Genomic DNA, 18,930 nt, shown 5'->3' with positions numbered 1-18,930 from the left:
AAGGAAAAACGAGATTTTACTTGTTATAAAAAAAAGCTACAATATAAAGTTAAGTTAGATTTCACGACCCACTTGTATTAAATCTTTGTTTTAAGAGCTCTGAGCAACTGCACTTGAAAAGCTGTTGGCAACCCTAGCGAGAGTCGAGGAAAAGTCAAGGAAACCCCTCTGGCAAAGAGCGGTAAGTTTGACAAAGTTTTATACATTTCAAGCCAAAAACTGAGCTCTAATAGCACGGTCAACGAGTCGTATAATTAACGTTATGCCAGAGCGAGAAAGTGGCACTTAGTGAGCCGGGGGAAAGTCTGTGGAAAGCGGTCGGAAAACTAAAGACAAAGTCAAACACTTGTCACAGTTTCGACTGAAGGTGGAGGAGCGTTATAACTTAAACAGTTGCACTTTTCCAGGGGGCGTGGCCACCCCAAGGCGCCCACCTTGTCCCTGTGTGTGTGTCTGTGTGACTCTGTGTGTTTCAGTCATTAAATGAATGGCAGCCGGGCAAAAACGCCGCCAGAATTCATCGCAGCACATAAAACGCACCACAGGCAAAGGATGAAGGAGTCAGGACGGTTTGGAGTGGCCCGTCGCAGCTTTTGTCTTAAATTGGCTAATAAACTGCCATCTGCCGGGTGAAGGGTGGGCGGCCAAAAGTCCTGGGCGTGTGACTTTATGCGGTTGGCAAGTTTAAATGCTTGCGGCTTCATTAAGCGACCATAACATGAGCACGAGAAATTGAAATTTTTGGCTGCCCTCAAGTCAGTCATTCAGTGTCAAATCACAGCGAAGTAAACCCAAGCCCCAAAAAGTACATTCTTAGTTTGCGCATATGTATTTAAATCAATAATCATAACCATAGAAAACACAGTCAGAAATGCAGTTATTAGTATTCATTTATTGCCAATATTAAATTTATTTACTCAATAAAAAATCATAGATCTCAAGCTTTTTAATTAAAGCCTTACAAGTAGATATTGTTATTAAGATTATATATATAATTACAAATAAACTATTTTCACAATCCTATAACTAATACTTTGCCTGATTAAGTATATTTTTTAAAGCTTTGCCAAGAATCATTTTTCCCAGATTTTCCGCCTTTGGCTGTTATATTAAAAACCTCTCTAATGAAATATTTTTGCGGTAAAGGCGAAAGTTTTAATTAAAATCACGTATAATGCACAGCGAACATTGGCAGTAGTTTTATTGAAAAATTCTTCTCTCTGTCGATGGCGATGCACACTAAAATTAATAGGCACACACAGGACTAGACCATTGACCAATCACGTAATTAAATCATTGGGAAATTGTATTTATCACTGTGACTTATTGATGTGTTGGTGCAGTAAATAGTCATAATCCCAATTCAGACACATTTCAATTGCAAATTTAGGCTGTGTCAAAGAAAATGTCTTAATTAAAACACAGTCTGGGCATTTATTAGTTTTGTGCCATTAAATATCCCTAAAAAGGCAACGAGTTTCATAAATAAATTTGTGAAAAGTATTCTCATAAAAGCGAAGCGCCCGGTTTTATGCTGTGGGTGGCGAGAAGTGGACGGATTAGTTGGCTTGAAAGCGGCGTTTCAGTCAAAACACATACAACTTTGTTGCGGTTTAAGAGCCCTTGGTTCAGAGTTGGCTCATAAAATGTGTGACCCACTGTTTGCCTGGTCGTTTGCTTTGTGTTATGTGTACTCCGGCTTTGTATTGGCCGCTTTTGGCTTAGCTGCTTATTGTCAAAGTTTCCGGCTGCAGCAAGTAGTGCGTAAAATTTCAATGCGATATCAAGAAGTTGAGCCATAAATTTCTTAAATTATTGGCACAATCGGAGTTGTGCCTTGAAAATATATTTCTATATTCGCATTTATATATATATCGAGTCCCTGGCCCGCTTTTGTGGACCCAGGGTCCAATAAATTCCGTTCGTTGCTGCTTCGCTAGCCATAGTTTCCTTGGAATTTTATGACTTCATATTTCATTTCGAATTAATACATACATGTTTTGTTATTTGGTAAATGTTTTGATCATGGATTATCAAATGAGAAATCCGAAAATACCTCTAATTTTTAATTTCATTTGTAGTGTGTTTAATATTAATTGTCAAATGGAAAATTGAAAAACACCTCTGCTACTAAAACAAAACCATTTATTGCAAGCCCCGTGTTCAGTTTAAAAAACAAATGAAATATAATTTAAGTACATTATTACGAAGGCCGTCCCTAATTATCCGTTTCCTTTATTTTGTAGATGTCTGAAAGCCCACTGTTAATTAATGACTGCAGGAATTAGGAAATGTCTCTTCCACAAACAACGCACTTTGCCCATCCTTTGGCAAGTTCACATGGCAAACATTGTGGATCCTCTTAGCGTTTTGCTTCCAACGCCCGTTTGGCAGCTGGCAGCTGCACACCCTCTTCTTGGCCAACTTGTGCTGCAACAACTTTGACAAACTCATTAACTCATTATCTGTGCAAGAAGTTGACACAACGCTCGAACAACTTTGCAGGCGACAGAGCAAACGGCATCGTCGTCATCAGGCGACGGCCAACGCAAACGGCAGTTTTCCCATCCGCATTTAATTAGTTATCATTTGCATGGCGGACAATGCTTCTTGTTGCATTGGAATCGCAATCGTGTGGGGCCTATACTCGTATATGGTATGTGTGGGTGTTGCTATATCCCTGCCCGCATTTGGGATCCACGTCCTGCGCCTCATTGAGCACCTTAATTGATGCTAATTGATTGTGCTGGGCCTGTTTGTCTTCTGGCGCTGATTGCTCAGATTTACGACCGGCAAAATTAAATAAAGCAAATTACCGAGCGCCCAAAAGTATGCCAAACAGAATGTGCTGGCTGTGGGTGTCCTGCGTGTCCTTTGTAGCCGCGTACATCTGCATTCGAATCCGGGGACTGTTATCGCATTTGCCATCGCGCTGGTCAACAGATTTTTATTTTCATTTCATTTTGAGCGGCTTACAAAATGAATTGGCCAACGCATTCGCACATTCGGCGGCCGGCAAACAGTTCCAGTTCCGAGTTTTATTTAATTTAGGTTGATTTTGGTGTAAACCCTTTTCGCAAATCCGCCATATCCCATGTGAGGGTAAAATTCTTTTGTTGTGCAGCCATATTCAAATAACCGCGCCGCACGACTCGTGCCGCAAATTTATGTTGCTTCAATAACAATTTCCACACAGAACAGGAACAACAAAGGCTTTGAAATGGCATGTTGAGTGTATTAAATTGCCATTTATTTGATTTTTGTTTTCGCCTTGCCCGTCGTTGTCCCACTTTTTACTGTTGCCCTTTCATTTGTACCCTCTTGCCTTCGTTTTTCCCCATTTTTTTGTTTTTGCCGTAGCATATTTTTGGGGAACATTTAAATAATGTTTGTATTTGAGCGCCACGGATTCGTATTGTTTTTCGATAACTGTCTAGGGTTTTAAAAGTGTGCGTGCGCATGGATTTGAAATGAATCATGCTGCTAAAGGGATTTTGTTTAGACGTGAAGAAGGAAACTCGTGTCGTCGGAATTAGAGTGGATTTCTAAACAACACTACCACAAAAAAACGTTTGCTAATTATATGCTTACCTTGAAATGTTTAAGTTTTTTGATATATTGTGCGCCTAGAACTTATAAATTGATTAAAATCAACTTCATAAATGTAATTTGTTTATTAAATATTTCTTAAAAATCCTTTTTCTTGTGCATGGCTGATTTGTTGTTGATGCCTGATAAATGAAAAAAAGAAAGAAATCTGATATTACTCAGAGGGGACTCTCATCTATCTTAGGGAGATTTCCACGTAGTGCTTAACATTTTCTCTGTACTTTTTGCTAAGGCCGAAAGAAATATCATTATTTTTCGCATTTCAGTCTACTCTGCCTGGCTCATAGAGATTTCATGATTTTTTAATGTTCACCTTTTTTAGTACAATATTTCTGTGTAGCTTTGCTGGGTCAAGCAGGCGAATTGACTTGACTTTTATGGCGGTCATAAAAGGGACTTTAATGTGTTTTATGCCCCTTGCCAAAATGCGAAAGCAAACTTCTGGTGTCCTTCACATAAATCGCCCTGAAACACACCCGGAAAGTCCGATGGAATTATGCGTGAGCGCACATCAAATAAGCAGCAAGCGATGTTTTCTACTTTTCGAATTTATTTCAGGACTTCTCAGCATGTGTGGCCTAGGAATGCCTTGGGGCATCGACTTCTTCGCATCCAAATCAAGTTGTCAAAACTGAAACACAAGGACAGGCGGGCAGGCAGTCAAATGAGCTGACATAAATCCTCGCTTCTGGCCAAATATTGATCGGGCGACGTGCTTGAGGTGTATCCCATTTTGGCCATCCAGGAAGTCAGCTGGCAGCGTTTGTTTGTCGCCCTCGCCTCTGCTGACAATCTGTCAGGTGCCACTTAACATAAAGGTGGGGTAAGCCGAAAAGAAGCGAAGTGCGGATGGTGTTTACCTTTGGCTTTCACCATGCACGCAAATCCTTCGAAGCAATCAATTTGTTTTTATTGAATTTTCCCGGCTAGCCAGCACTTTGCTAACTCCACTTCCACTTTGGGAAGGACATTCATTTTGAGTACGCATGACACAGCTCGCAGCTGCACGGGAAACTGTTGGAAAAGGTAGTGGTTTTCCTTTCAAATCTATTAATTTTTTTGGTTTGCACAAATATTATTAATGAATATTAAAAATCTCAAAATAATTTGAACTTAAAACAACAAGTTACTCATCAATTAAGTCCTTGCATAAGAAATTTAAAGTTTTTAATATTTCTCTGTGTAGAGTGGCTAAGGACGTTCTACGTATCCTCTCGTCTACCTGGCGTATGAGTGACGTATGGGTGAGCATTTGTTATGTGTGTGTGAGTGTGCTTTAGTGTGGGTGCCAGTGAGTGTCCGTTAGTTCGTTCCCCGCTATCCGTGTAACGTTTTTTATTGCTCGCTTCCTGCTGGTCAGGGCAATCTCATGTGTCTGTCGGTGTGAGATGGCTGTCAAAATTTATGCTTCTCAAATTTCCAGCACTGAACTTACGTTAAGTATGGGTCGCCGTCTGCGCAAGAGTTTCCCTTTTATATCCCAAAGTGCCTGGGGACATAATCCTGCATCCTTTACTTTCAGGAGTCCCTAAAAAGAACACACTTATCTTCTTGCTATTAATAAAAAAAATTGCTGGATAAAGTCTGAACATATGTACTATTTAAAACCGTTTAAAACAAACAAACACAAATATTATTAGGATATTTAAGTTACTAGTTCAACATTAATTTTTAAATACCACAAGTGTCACTGTTTTTGAATAAAGAACAACAACTGCACTTAGTTTCGAATTAATACAAGGTATCTTTATTTCGTAATCCCAATGAAAACCCATTCTTCTTGTTTTCAGTCCGCTGTTGGGTTTTCGATTGCTCGCCCGTGTTTGTTTTCCCTGTTTCTGCTCCTTTGGCCCATTTTTCAAATTGATGTCTATCGCTTTGGCTCCTTTTCAAAGTTTTTGGCATTTTACATGTGCTAACCAACAAAGCTCCGCCCGGGGGATCGAGGAGGAATTTCCGGGCGAAATGTTACTGCGGACTACTGACTACCGAGTGGTGGATGTGGCTTGAGTGCTTGCTTTGCCGTCGATTGTTATCTGGTGGTTGCCGCAGAAAGAGCAAACCGAACAAGTGGCACGAATCAAAACCATATTGATAGTGGTCTGTTTCTCTGTGAATGGTTATTTTTAAAAGGGTCTTCCATGTTTACCCACAAGCACTGGGTAATGCGATCTAGAAATAAATATTTTGCAGAGCTGTTTTGTATCACGCAATGCAGTTCCCATTTATAATCAGCGTCATTCAACTGAAACCTGATTATTATTGATTGCTTGCCATTTAGCTGAAATTCAATTTGTGAATTCAATTTCGCTCGACTATCAATTGTCCAAATCCAACCCTGACCTGGGCAACGGAACCAGTTTTTTGCCGATTCTATTTATTATTTTAAATGGGACAAATTTGAATTTGAAGAGCTTGCATTTCATTATTTTCCAGCTGAAATGGAAAATGTTTACTTTAATTTACTCACACGAATCGCTAAGATGTTGAAAAAGTTATTTTTAAATAAGTTTATCTTTTTAACGAGACATTTATTGTCTAATAATAAAAAAAAAAAACGTTTTTCAATTTAATTATGAGGCACAAAATAAAACCTTTCACTTATAGTTTAGATTAAATTAATATCAAACTTAGCTCAAGGCCATTTGCATTGATTTTCTTTTTTCGCCATGCACAGTGTGCTGCTTTGTTTTCTTAACATAATTAATTTTTTTAATAATATCTGCGTTCGCACATGTAATATTCGCATACCCACTTTTCCCACATTAAACAACCCCACGGCGAAAATACGAAAAGGCGCGGATTTCTGTGGGTGGGCGTGAGCTGGCTTCAAGTATATTGTTGTTGAGGGTCACACACAATTTGTTTTTAGGCGGTTCCTTCTTCGCACATCCTTCTCGCCCTCCCTCCTCCTATTCTTGCAATTATTATAAAATGGCGCACACCATCAAGGACAATGGGGGCAGGGAAAGAATTGTGGCGCGCTCCTTGGAGACTCATTTTCAAGTGCTGGGCCGCTCAAGTGGGTCAGCCCAAGAGGCTTAGGAAAGTGGAGGATGTGGGGACAACAGTTCAAGGATTTTATTGTTGCCAGCATGTAATTGAATGCAATGAAATTACGCAGCCTCCGACTGTGGCTTTCAGTTTTCTTGCCGGGCGGCTCTTTGTATGCAGGATTTAATTGCACTTATAGTCTGCGTGCTGGCTGAATTTCAGTTTGTTGGCATTTGCTAGATTTGTTCTAAATTGTTTAATTTGCGGAATTGTTTTTCCCTCAAAACACTTTTTGATGACTTTAGAAACGAGGCGTAGAAAATGTGTTTTATATTCAGTCGATATTTGTTTGATCATTTATATAAGATACAAAAATTAAAAGCCAGATAAAGTTAAATATCGTTTTGACTTTTGCTGATTATAAGATAGGATTATCTTTAAGTTTTATGTATTCTAATTCAAACCAAAGACTTAGTAAGTCTTGTTTAAGTACTTTCAAAACGTGTCCAACTTTACGTATATTTGATGTGGCATTCTTTTGCAAATTATCTTCCATATATGGAAGGCATATATGCCTTAACACTTTCGAAATTCTCTTTTCTTCTTACTACTGCAAAAGTTTTTCTCTAATCCTAAAAGCTAAAAAAACAAATTGCCCGAAACACGTGCCAAGCAAACAGAACCCTATCTCATGTTTATTCCATTTTCACTTTTACTCTTTCTCATTCTTGTGCTTTCCCCTTTTTTTGTTTGTATTATCTTTCCATTTTCCCTCCTGCACACAACTTAATTCACATGCCAGACTGTTCAACTGACCAGAATCTGAGCCACAGCCCCCATTCAGAACTCAATCAACAGCGGACTGACCCATATTTTATGGGAATTTTCGGGCAGGACCCGAATAGAAATAAAGCCCAACAGCCTGGCCTCCAAAATAAACTGCTTAATAGAAAAAAATATATACATACATATATTTCTGGTACATCCATGCAGTTGGATGTAATTTAAGCTTATCACTCTGGTTCCAGACCATTGCGTATTAAAAACATTTTTGTTACGCCAATAAAAAGACGGAACAAATTTTGCATAATTTGGGCCATAAAAAAATGAGTCCGAAGGCAAGTTGTTGTTGCTGTTGTTGTTGCTGTTGACATTCTCGTTGGGCAGAAAACTAGGCAATGGGGTTATCGTCAAGTGTCCATTTTTATACACTGATAAAACAATTTTTTTCAATTTTGGCATATGTTGATGTCCACATAATCTACGTAAACCTTAATGTTACGAACTAAATAATGGGAAATCAAATTTTCGGATCAACATAATAATTATTTTATATGTAAAAATTTATTTTATCTTAATATTATTTATCAAAATAGAAATTTTAAAACTTCCAAAATGTTTTTGTTTTTTTTCCTAGCATCTTTCAAATTAATTTTCTCTGTATACGCATTTATTTTAAAAAGCCCGCCTATTTGCCTGCGTTGGAAGCCCCAAGGAGCGGCTCCACTTTTTATTGCGCACATAAAATGACCCGGCGCAGACAACATAGGAAGTTTCATGGGGAAAATGTGATGTGGGGAAAAATCAGCTCTGGTGCTGACGGACGCCTGATGCTGTGAATTTGCTCAGAGACATCTCCTCGAGCCTCCGAGCGGCCATTTGTCAGATGAAAAAGCATCGCACAAACTAGGTATATTGTTTGTCATTAACAAGGTCGCCAGCAAGAGCGGCACTGCCAGTGCAAAAAACGTGAATGGAAGGACCTAAACTAAACTCTCTTTGATGGCGAAAGCTGTCACCCACACAGAAAAAAAAACCATATATATATTTTTTTATCCTATATAATTATGGTTAATTTTTTTTCAGAAATTAAAATTATTTAACTTTTATATTTTTTAAAAGCAATATTTGATATTTTTTTTTTTTTATTAATTGTGTATAAATATTATATAACATACGGTTATTGTGCCTGTAGGCAAATGTCCAATCCTAATATACAGGAGGACTTGGCCTTACTTTATGAGATAACCGTTTCTCTTCTTACTTACATGACTGAGCTAAAAGAGCTTGCAAAAATTACTTATCTCAGATGTTTGATAACTCAACTGTGAAAGCTTATTGTCTTATTTATTTACATCATTCATGTAGTGATATCGTACGCATGATTTTATATTATTACCGCTTTAATAGGTTACCATTAAGTGTGATAGTAAATTTAAAAGGGTACTGCAATATTTTTCCTCTGTGCCAAACGCCTTTTGAGAGTTGGCTAAAAGTGTTAAGCGGGGGGTGGAAACCCAACCTGACCCACAGCGCCTGACATTAATTTTGTTTTCATAACTTGGTGCAGCAGTTACAACCAAAAGCCAGCCGGAGGGTCCCCGAATAACCCCTTACCAACCAGCTCCCCCTCCTCTCTTCCCGCAGCCTCCGAGTTTCTGGCTGGCAAATGAAGACACTTTGTTGCACTGGTGGCCCTTACTCTGTCGCCTTCGTGTTTTTCCCTTTTGGGTTTTCCTTTCAACCAAAGCGTGGGCTTGATTGACATGCTGTCTGTTTGTTGCTTTTGGCCTGCTTGGTGCAGCGTTTTTCCACAGCTTTTTCTTTTGGCCAGTTGGCCGTGACATACAAAAAAACACATAAAACAAACACGACAACAAGTGCAAAAACAAATTAGCACAGTTCTCAGCTGGCTGTTGATGCTGTGATGCATTTTTGACAATGAACATCAGATGTCTGTCAGTCAGCCAGTTGGGTATGTGAGATGGTCACAATGAGACAATCAGTCAGCGAGTCAAGGTTTGACACAGGAAAAGGGAAAGGAAAAGGGAAAGGAGAAATGAGAAGGTTCTTTTAAAATGGTTAGTGGTTGTGTGGAAGAGGAAAAAGGAGTAGAGGCAATTAGCTTGTTATTGCTTCAATTAACGAAACTGAATGGGCAAGAATCGCTTAACATATTTCAGTAAGAAATAAACATTGTAGGAGTAGTATCCACATAAAAATAAGAATTCAAAATGTGTTATTTTAATAAAAACAAGAAAGGAAGCTAGCTTCGGCAAGCCGAAGCTTATATACCCTTGCAGTCATCAAATATGTCGATATAGTTGTCCGATTTTGATCAAATTTAACTCGTAATTCAAGAGTCGTAAGAACACTCTATATTCCAAAAATCATACTTGTCTGATGAAAAACAACGATGTTATCAATTTATTTCCATTAATTCTATATATAATTTTCGATCCCTCCTATGGCAGCTATATGATAGAGTTATCCGATTTTGATCAAACTTAATCCGAAATTCAATAACAGTTAGAAAACGCCATCTTGAAGAATTCAAGTCGATCTGATGAAAAACAATAGAGTGAGAATTTTTTATTTCATTCTCTTGTATTGGAGCTATCCGATATAGTCGGCCGATCCGGCCCGTTCCGACTTATATACTGCGTGCAACAACTACACAACTTTTGGGAAAGTTTCAGCACGATAGCTTTAAAACTGAGAGACTAGTTTGCGCGGAAACGGACAGACGGACAGACGGACAGACGGACAGACGGACAGACGTACATACATATTTCGATTCTGCTCGTGATGCTGATCAAGAATATATATACTTTATGGGGTCTGAGGTGTCTCCTTCACTGCATTGCAAACTTCTGACTGAAATTATAATACCCTTTTGCTCTGCAAGGGTATAAAAACAGTTATTACATAACGTAAAAAAGATAAAGAATTTAAAGCTCCATTGTAAATTCATTATTGAGGTTTGTCAAAAACTTTAAATATTATCATTACATAAAAACCTTCTTTATATTTCTTTCTTAGTTCTCTTTATTTGGGTGTTTATTTCGAATTGTTGAATAAAAAACCAACCTCCAAAATCAGCCAACCAACTAACAAACAACCCCAGAAACCAGTTCATACACACAACTCGCATTACGATTAATTTATTTAAAGCCAGCATTTTTACACTCCAACGCTTGCCTTTCGAAGCCAAAAAATGGAACGACGCTCTGCCATTGGGTTTGTTTGCGTATTGTTGGATATTTGCATAAAAATCACGCATACGACTCGGTGTACGTCGACTCGCTCACAAAGGTAGCCTTTAATTCTCTGTGCAGTGATTTCAAGGTTAGCAGACAGCCAAAAAGACTGCACCGAAATGTTTCGCCAGTAATTATGGAAATTCATGTGCAACAATGGCGGATTAAAAATTATTGCTGCACACACAGCGAGTCCTTCGTTTTGTTCTGCCAATGTCATTGTCGCCGGATGATGCACCACAAAAGTTTCATTTCCCTTCATGTGCACTCGCATTGTTTGGCATTACACAGAAATGGGCATTAATAGTCTCCGCAGATGGTTCCGTATTTTTCTGATTTTTCCCGCTTTCCCCGCCATTTTTGTTTTTCAATTTCTCCCATTCAGTTGATGATGATGGCGCTGGCACTGGCATTGTTGCCGAAACTGAGAGTCTAGGACCGGGTTTATTTTCAATTAATCAAGCCCTGCGAACCAGAGTTATAATGGATCCCGCTTCAAGGTTCTCCCGTCGCGATGTGAATGCCACTTGAATGCGGAAAGCGAAATGAATGAATGATTAAATGCAGAATGCTCGCCACGAAAATAAGTAGTTAACTATTGACAGAGCCAGCGAATGGAATATTAATTGCCAGTCGCGGCGCTCTTTCTTCAGCCACCATATTTCTTGTTCTCTCTGTATTGCTTCTTTTCGTTGTCAACGCCATTGTCTTGTAATAAACAAGTTCAGGAAAGGGGCGTAGCGGGGATTCGGCTCGGCCTACAATATTGGCAGGGCAACATAATAAACATAAATCAAGTGCGCTGGCATTGTACTCGGTTTCACAAGCTGATTTGATATAGAACTGCCTGCGATTCCATTTCAGTTACGATACACGGAAAGAACATTTTTACCTTCTCAAGTTCAACCTATAAAGCCAATCTTATGAAGTATTAAGATTTAGCTAATACGATTTAAATGATTAAGAACAACTTTTTTTAAATATAAGGGCAACTGAAAGTAAATGAAATAATTTTTAAATAATTTACTTATTTCTTTATGAAGTATGAAGTACTTTAAATCTGTTACCAACTAGTTTGTCAATGTCCTATACCTTTTTGTTAAGTTTTATTTATGATATACTGCTACTGAGGTACGAACTCGTTTTATTTTTTCTCTGTACAGTCAAGTTCTGGGCCATTTATCTTGGACTGTTTCATTGCCCAACCGGGCTGCCACACATGCATATCATACTCGTCATCGTTTTTATTATCGCCCACCAAGTGAAACAAAAGAAAACTGCTCCCCTCCGCCTCTCCGCCGCCATAAATAAGCCAAGGCAAGTAGGAAAAACAATTCCGGCTCTAATGAAAGTCATGGGTGCGGCCAGCGCGTGAGGTTTATGTCTTACACTGCGTGGCACAAACAGATTGTACTGCCTTCTCCGGCTTAGCTAATAGATATTTATCTGGGATTTGGAGGTTTAATTTATCTCCTGCGGTTAGGCCGAATCAATTTTTCCAAAGCAAAGTGTGTAAACCGAATTGTTGTGCAATTTTACGTAAGTACTTGAGTGTGTCCCACCCTCGGCGGCACATCAAAAAGTTATCTAAGTGAGTTGGAATCTGTTTGTAAACATTTTAACATATGTGTAAGACATAATTTGGAAGCATCCCCCTGCTTCCGCTTTGAAGACAGAGACTTTTCCCTGTTTTTGACACAATTTTAATATTTTTATGATATTAACTCGTCGTCGTGTCACTTAAAACCTCAACGAAAATACCAAAGTTCCCCTTGCAACGCTGCCAGGCATTTTAAAATTAAAATTCTCTAAGTAGAAGCCAGTGGGAAAAACAAATTTTTAAGAGTGAGGAGGGAGGCTTCCATTCGCAAAAAAAGAACGCACACGAGTGCGAGGCTGTTGTCTCTAGACAAGTGACACTTCGTCTTAAAATGGCACTCCGTTAAAACATTTATGAGACGCAAAGAAAAATAAAACTGGGAAAGGGGTTGCCCTGGGCCAAACGTTTTCGGAAAATGTTTTCCTGCGCAGCTCAGGAATTGCTGGCAAATCATGGAGAAAGAGTTTACTGGCATGCCTCAAATAAAAAGCCCCTTCCGGAATGTGTCTTAATAACGTGTAACGTGTGACTCGGCAACAGCAAGAGGAAAATGAGTCTAACAAACACTCTTAGCTAAATTATTTACCCATTAACAAAAATATTTGCTTGTTGTTTGACAAGTACACAATTATTTACAGTAGCTAAACTCAGTATCTGGCTTATCAAAAATGTTTGAACAAACCAATATTTTGGAACTCTTTTTTAATAGTTGAAAGCCTGAAATGCTTTGTCTGACTTAAATTGGAGCTGGCAGAAGGAAGGAATTGATATTTTATGGCCCTTTGGTGGATTTGTCTGAAGTGCTTGACTTTTCCGCAGCTCAACAAACGCCTTGGGTGGTGATCTGCCCCTCGACAACTTGTCAGAAATTTTAAACTTAACACCACCGGGGCTTTAAGCTGAATCTTAATGTATGCAAATTTAATTCGCCTGTCCCACTTAAATCAATATTTGTCAGATCTTCCGCAGTGTTTTTAACACATTTTTTATGGACGTGTTTTTATAATTATAATTGAAAAAGCCGCAGCAGATACATTTTTCACATATGCTTGGCTGGAATTTTATTCTCTGCGATGCGTGAGAAAAAGCATTCCTCGTTTAATTGCAGCCGCAAAACAATTTATATTCGCCTTGGTCCACTGAATGCAGAATTGGAAAGGTCAAAGGAATGCTGCCGGATCATACCCGGAAAGCTATAATTTGCAACAATAATTTAAATTTCCCCGTTTTAATGAGCCGTTTTTTATTATAATTGAAAGTAAAACCATGTGTGGCATCGAACATTACTGAATGAAAACTCATCGAAAATAGATTTGGCAACACACAGGTTGTTCTCTGGCTTCCCAAGCTGCGGGAATAATAATAATATGCCGGGTAATTAATTTTCATGAAGTCGACCGATTCAACAGCAGTCATAACTCGTGGGTTATCTGTTTGATGAATTTTATTCATGGCGAGCGCATTGAAAATTCAAAGCCATCAAACGAACAGGAAGGCCATTAAAAGGAACCGCCAGAAAGAGGCCAAAATAAATCCTTAATTAATTTTCGATTTTATCAAATTGAAAAAGCGAACTCGGTTTCCCTACAGCTGAAAGCTGAAAGCTGGTGGGTGTCCCCCATAAACTTGGCATTTATTTGCCCCGCATGAGTTTTTTGCTAGTCTGCCAATGCCAATCGCCGGGTGTAATAACTGCAGGAATAAATTCGATGCAGCGCAGGCGGTAAAAACAATTAATTGGGCTGCAGCATCAGCATTCATTCCATTATGGATGTCAGCAGTCAGCACAAAAACTACAAAGATGATGGCCAAGGCGGGCTAAAAAAAAGTGGCAAGAGTGGAGAGGGCGAACGGTTAGCCGTTCCCATGTGCCATATAAACGAATTTAATTATTGTTCATGTGCTGAAATATGAGCAAATTTATTTATGGCCCCGCATGCAATGCCAGGTGCCCGGCAGAGGTCCACCTACGAAGGCGACTCCTTGTTGTCCTTGTTGTTGCATAAATATATGCTCCTGGCAGCGAACAACATCCACGACATTTTTATTTTATTTCCAGTGCATGCATTCGATTCACGGCAGGGTCTCTCGCTCACCTGTCCGGCCTGCCATGCAAATGCCCCGCCCCATTCGTGAGTTATGGGCGTGGGTGGCGTATGATTAATATTCAATTACATGGCAGATCCCCTTGCTCTCCACAAAAACTATGCATGCGACAGCAGCTCCCCCGCAGAAGTATGCTTCACTTTGTTTGCCCTCGCTGGAAAAACTTTGCTAATTGCCCTTATCAGAAAAATAAAAGAAAACCAAAACAAAACAGTATAATGAAGGCCCGGAAATAACGAGAGCCGGATTTATCAAACTTTACATTCGTTGTTGTTTTCCTTTCCTTTCCTGATTTTTTTTTGTGATTTTTGCCCATTATTGCTAGACAACGTGTGCCTCCATTTGATTTAATTATGCTCGTGTTGAGTGGGAGAAGCAAGCCCTAGAATTTTATGTATTCACGGAAAACAATGCGGCGAAAATACGTTCCTCTTAACACGCAATGCGTTGGAAATTAGCCGGGGGCGAAAAAGAATTTTAAATTAGCCTAATTATAAAATATTTTTGTGAAGCCCAGACAAGCAGAAGATGGGAGTTGTTAAGCCAAAGTAACTTGAACACAACAAAAACAGTTTGGAGCTTCCCAGGAGTTTGACTCCCACGGAATTAATGCCTTTTCTGGCTGCTTGAGTTTACGTTGGCCGACTGCTATTCAAATAACTTCAAATGTGGCCTTTGGTGGTATTCCGATTGCGTGTAGATTTGGCATTCGCCAGCCGCAAATATATCAAACGCTTGCCATTTGACAAGGCCAATGTCCATGATTTATAGCTGCCATTATTTTATGTTTAGTCGCACGGATTCGTGACATATTATTACTGCAATTGCCAGGCAACATTTTGGCTTGCTCATAATTTTCTTCTTATCGGCGCAGTTTTCCGAGCATTTGTTGGCGACTGAAATGCTCACTTTATTATTCCCCAGGAGGCCATTGTAAATAGTTACGTTTCGTCTGCATGAGGTATTTAAAATGTAATTTGTTTGCCTTCTGCGGCTTTTCTTTGTTTGATGTGCTTTGTTCGGCATTAAAAATGTATTGCTGTTTTTATAGAAACAATATATTTTTTTCGCATTTGGTTTGTTTTTGACCATATATTATAATTTCGATGACACTTGCAATTACTTGTTTGTTTGTTTTACTCATAACAAATTCAACTCGATGTGCGGGAAATAAATTAATCATCCCGCTGGAGTTGCCATTTAACAGAACCCCATTCATATTTAAGTTCCCTACCAAAAAAAAAATTTGGGCTTTCAATGTCACAGATTATTTGAAAATGTTCGAAATTGATTAAACTATTATTCATTTATGTGGCAGCTGGAAGTCTGCCCTCATAATAGTTAACCGAATGCAGTATTTTTGGATTTTTTTTTAAATTTAGATCCGATCAATTGATACATGCCAGTTTCATTTACCCAGCTCGTCCTGTGTGCTTAATGAGGCACTGCATCATGTGGAAAGCGCGTCGAGTGACCGTTTATTAATTTATGCACTTAAATGATGCGCGATTGCACATAACCAGCCAGCAACGCCTGACCTCTCCATCCAGTGCCGAATTTTGCATATTAATTGCTCATTAATTGTTGATTAGCTTTCGAGTGCCACAGCGTGGCCGCCCAAATGTCGTGGCCGCCCTGCTAAGCCCCCTCGTAATCCTTACAGTTCAGGCTCAAGGATACGCCAAACTTATCCTAGGCAACCCGGAATTAGTGCGACAAAATGTGGTAATCAATCAAAAAGGGGAAAGGCTCCTCCGCAACTCAGAGGGTTCTTTCCTCGGGCGCAAATACTTGCAATTAAGCATTATTAATCACAGCGACTAAGCAGCTCCACCAAGAGCTATCCGATATGGCTTCGGCATTAGCCAGAGCTATGCATGAAGTGAGCACTTCCGGTCCTGGCAAATAATTACATTGGTCATCGCCCCTGGTGGTGGCCACTGCGCTAATGTGCGCGTATTATTTTCCCATCAAAATTAATATTTAATTAAAAGTCAAGTGAGGAGGGGGGCAGGTTGAACACGCGCCGAAAAAGTTAATTTCCTTTTGGGAAAACCATCGTGATATTTATTTTTGGTCAGCAACGTAATGAGTATAGGGCAGAAAAATAACATTATTAAATAAGGTTCTCCAGGGGCTTTTTGCTAAGTAAATGATTTCCAGTAAGGCAAAGATTTCATGGTATGCCAAATCAGTTATACCGACTCTAACAGACATTTTAGTTTTTATAAAGTTTAATTAATAAGTTATTCCCAATTGCTAAAAAATATAATTAAAAAATTAAAATTTTATACAAAACCGAAAATACAATAGAAAAACAGTTATAAGACTTTTTTTTATTATTTCAACACGGCTTGATTCTACTTCAAGAAAACAAGCCAATGATAACAGTATTGTAACAGGTATTCGAACTTAAATCTAATTTGAGCGGTGCATTTAATTAATTTATTTTGGTTGAATTATTTGAAATGCAAACGAATTGTATTTTTATTTCATAATATTATAATATCATTTATTAAATTATCCGCAAAATGTACCCGAACCTGTAGAAAAAGATAACTACTTAAGCATTATAATATTTAAAGATTAGTAATAATGGAAATGTTGAAGTTTGTGAATATTTTGTCAAAATACATTTAAAACATGTTTATAATTGTGTCAAGTTTAATCCTTAATGGGTAAAAATAATATACTTTGAGATTACTTTGACATTTGTTTTAAAAAATGTTTGTAGCCAACAAAGTGGTTTAGTTTGTCGAAGCTTTGCCAAGTTGTACTTCCCCATTTCCTGAAAAACTCACTGAGTGCAAAGTTAAACGGATTATGAATAAGCAATTATATTCCATGCCACAGAATATCATGTGCAAAATTTGAATCCAACGAGCGCAAAAAGAGTCCGGTGGAAATGCAAATACACACAGCGCGAAACACAGAACAATTGAACTGACTGACAGGGTTCATTGTCAGGTCGCGGATCACAATCCGATTTATGGACTAATTGCGCTGTTCATGTCAAATGCTTAACCTTTGGAGTGTGGGGACGTTTGTCGTTCTGACAAAGAACAAGAGCAATCGAACAAAGAAACGCGCCAATCGAGCAGAATATTCTTGGCTAAAACACTTGACTTGTGCGTGCCCGCAAGTCGACAACTAATCAATCAGTTGAAGCCCCCCATAGTCCGTGATATTCCCCACTTTTTGTCGAGGGCATCTCGTATGATGGATTGGCCAGGCTTCGAGTTTGATTTTGGTTTGTTTTTTTTTTTTTTTTTTGGTGGGGAGGGGGCAGTGCCAAATTTCATCGCCTCTGAAAGCCCATTTCAAGTTTAATCTCGCGTGGCGAAGTGACCAAAGGAGGGATCGCAGGGAATTTGCTTTAATTAGGGCTTGATTTATGACTCAATTACCGTTTAATAGTCCAGACCGGATTCTGGATTCTGGATTCCGGATCCCAGTGTTTGACTTTGATTTTCAAAATTTACTTTCTGCGGCAATGGTTTTTCGTTTTTTTTGGCGTTACACTTCACTGGCCTTTGTCGGCGAAGGCCTTTGGCTCAGCAGCAAAATTAAATTTTCTTAAATATTTCTTTTCACTTTTTGTGCTTTTGGGCCGCCATTTGGCTGACTATTTATTTCTATTTCTCTGCCGGGGCAAGTTGGCGCCTCACACACACGCACACTCGGGCACGGGCACACACACTGGCACACTCACTTAAATTTTGTTGGCTCTTGCGATTTCCGGCGTTCCTTTTGTGGCCTTTATCTTCTTTGTATTCTCGGCTAGGCCAGAAGATGCTGTTATATCCGTTCTCCTATCTTCCTGGGCGTTGTTTTTGGTCGCGCCTTGTCAATGCAACAACTTCAACACGCACACAGCCACACATCTCAGCCAACTCGCACGCATACACGACGGGTGGTATCTTTCAGAACGATTTTTGGGAAAAACGCTACGCGCTCGGTCCGTTCTCAAAGGCGTTTGGACAGTCGACCGATTACCGCTACCAAACAACACAAATATCGAACGTGAACTGACATGGAAATTCGCCATTTCAGCCAGCCAAAAAGAGGCCCAGGCCACATGGATGCCGTTCGTTCCTCTCGGCCAACTTCACTCGGCTTTAACCGAGTCCTGCGACATTGTAAAAGCGCCATACGGGCGTGCGGTGAACTAAACAAGAGAGCGGAGAAAATTTTAGGGAGCGGGCGCATGGCTTTTGCAGGCGATTCAGAGTGAAAATGCCAAGAGACTGTTTTCCCCTTTTGAAGGGGTAATTTAAATAATAGGGGGAATTTCCCCTTCTTGTGGTAGTTCGAAAATGTTTAGCTCTCCTAACTTGTTGCTAGTGAACACTTGGACGAATACATCCCTTCATAATAAATTCCTGTTAAATTCCTTCAGAGAAATGCCTTAACTATCCGTTACCGTTACCGTTACATTAAGTGCGTTAAAGTGAAAACTTAAGTTTTTATTACTAAAAATCAGCACTCTGTTCAACCATATAGTTTTTGGATACCATAGAACTGCTGGATTTACCAGAATCCAAAATTGTTTAAGGGGGGTGGGTTTAGAAATTTTTTTTT

At 39.2% G+C, this 18,930-nt stretch overlaps 1 protein-coding gene across 1 annotated transcript in view; it reads right to left on the bottom strand.

Moving 5' to 3' along the window:
- The window catches only part of LOC108096127 (neuroligin-3), a 74,106-nt gene extending 55,753 nt beyond the window's left edge, over positions 1-18,353 (bottom strand). Inside the window, 1 exon segment of the mRNA XM_017197504.2 lies at positions 17,757-18,353. The gene's annotated coding sequence lies outside the window, so the exon portion shown is untranslated.
- Positions 18,354-18,930: the final 577 nt, after the last annotated feature.

This window comes from Drosophila ficusphila, unplaced genomic scaffold (assembly GCF_018152265.1).
Source record: "Drosophila ficusphila isolate 14025-0441.05 unplaced genomic scaffold, ASM1815226v1 contig_791, whole genome shotgun sequence".
Classification (NCBI taxonomy): Eukaryota; Metazoa; Arthropoda; class Insecta; order Diptera; family Drosophilidae; genus Drosophila; species Drosophila ficusphila.
Note: the sequence above shows the minus strand (reverse complement) of the source record. Positions and strands in the feature narration are given on the sequence as shown.